Here is a 2,324-nt window from a genome sequence, read left to right on the forward strand (position 1 = left end):
GGAAGGCTCTCTCACCGTGCACACCAGTGGTCTACTCAGCTACTATCTATCGGATGCTCTGTGTGTCCGTGAAGGGGCATTCCAATACCATCGCGTCCCAGACCATGCCTTAGAGTAACTCTCACCATAAGTCCTAGTCCCAGAGCCAGGAAACACGTCTCTGAAGTGAAGAGCCTAGCAAGATGCCCTGGGGAGGCTCTGAGCTGTCAGCAGCCTGGGACAATGTCAGGCTCTGAGTGCAGCCCCTCTGCCACAGATGGGACCGTGACTCGCTGTGGATGGGAGAGATGGAGGATGTGGCAGAAAATGTCTACAGTAGTGGGAGGGCGAGCCTTCCATGCCAGGCCCAGCAGGATAAACTTTTATTCTTTGCCAAGAAGTACTTGTAGTGTCCACTCTCTGCCCATCACCACAGAAGGCATGGTCATGGCCATTCTTCCCCTCCTAATGATAAGACAGGTAAACTGATGAGCAGTGTGTCTCGTGCACGGCGATATATATATCTCCATGTGGCTTCAGATGACAGGAAATTATTTATGGAGATGAGAAGTCTAACTCAAGGTATCCACCAAGTTGGCCCTTTCTGCAGACCTAGGGAAAAATGTGTTCTGAGTCTTGTTCATTCTCAAACTCCCATCCTTGTGATCCGAAGCTGCTGTAGTCCGAAGCTGCCATTAGAGGAAGTAAGAAGTAGACAGATTCTGAACTCACTTTGAAAGTAGAGAGGGTTGGCTAGTGGATTAAATGGGTTATCTTTAGGATGAGCAACCAGAGTGACGAAGTGGTCATTGCTTAAGATGGAAGTCTGAAGAGAGACAAGTTTATCTCGTAAGCCCAAGCTAGCAGTCCAGGAAAGAGGGAGACTGAACTAAACACTCTTTGCTACTTTGTCCAGACCCAATGCTGCAGACTCCATCTAGGCAGAAGCGCAGTGACCAGTGAGCTGCTAAGGCTCATGGGTAGGAATACTGATGGAGGGCCATGCCTTGGGTCCATCTCCCCACAAGGCCTCTAGTGACTGCGGGCTGACACTTTGCAAAGCCAGTTCTGAGAGTGCTGCAGCCCTAACTGCTCCTCCTTGTGTTTCTCTTACTTTCCATATAACAGGTGAGACATTTTCTCTTCCTTTGTCCTTATTTCCCAGGCACGCCGACCCTCAGCAGTGGCCTGAGGATTGGCACCACCCCCTCCCGCTACTAACTGGCATTTAAGAATGGAGGATGGATTTCACCAAGACCATGGTGCCACTATTGTCGGGCAGAATGGCCTGCATGTTAAAGCCTGCACAGCAGTAGGGTTTGTGTAGTTAAAACATCTGCACCTTTCTTCCGTTAGAGAACATCAGGGACCTTACAACTGCCAGCCGTCTGGTATCTGTTTACCACAGTAAGCAGCCTCCCCTTGGGCACATGGCTGCTTAGAAGCAAGACCAAACGTCCTGGCCTCCGTCTGGCTTATTGCTCCCCATGACAAGTTTCTGGCCAGTGTTATCTAAGCATCAGGGTGTGGCCGCTCCCAGGAATTCTCTTAAATGTGGGTGGCTGTGCACGCTCTAATCTTTATCTTTTAGCCCTTTCCTGCTCCTCCTCTCTAAAATGAAGAAGTGAGGGTTAGGTCAGGGACACAGCGTCCCAAGGGATGAGGATGGCGTGGCATTACAGAGAGCCCAGCACGGTGTCTGTGCAGTGTTCTCTAACCCCTGGATGGTCAATGTCTGTGTTCATGTAACTAACTCTCTCTCCTATAGATGAGGCTCCTCATCACTATAGAGATCCACACTGACTCACACATGAGTCACAGCCATAAGCTATGTCCATGAAGTCTGACCAGAGGGAGAAATGGCCTCTCTAGGATTTTAACTCCTTCCAGCTTCCGACCATGGACCGCAGAAGGCAGGGTGGTTGGGGGAGCCAAAGGGCTATCAGCAGAACCTCCCATGCGGTGCCTCCAATGCTCCCGACCCCCACCTTCTCCCTGATGTTGGTAACGACCTGAGTTGCTCAGGGAATTGCTCCACATTTTTTTCTTTCATTCTTTCTCTCCAATGCCCCATTCTTGTTTGTCATTTGTCTTCTTGCTCTTTAACTATTTGATATCTCTGGAAGTCCTGGCTTAAGAATAACAGCAATAAACAATCGTTAAATTTGCAGGTTTGCGTATCTACCTACCACAAATAATAAATATTGGAATGCAATTGAGGAGGACGCGGAGTGGTTACAGCCCTGGCACCACACTCGGGAATATAAATTTATGGAACCACCTTGGGACAAAGTCCAAATATTCCCACTCAGAGTTTCTCTTCACCGAAACCAGGACATATGCCC

This window comes from Microtus ochrogaster, chromosome 2 (assembly GCF_000317375.1).
Source record: "Microtus ochrogaster isolate Prairie Vole_2 chromosome 2, MicOch1.0, whole genome shotgun sequence".
NCBI lineage: Eukaryota > Metazoa > Chordata > Mammalia > Rodentia > Cricetidae > Microtus > Microtus ochrogaster.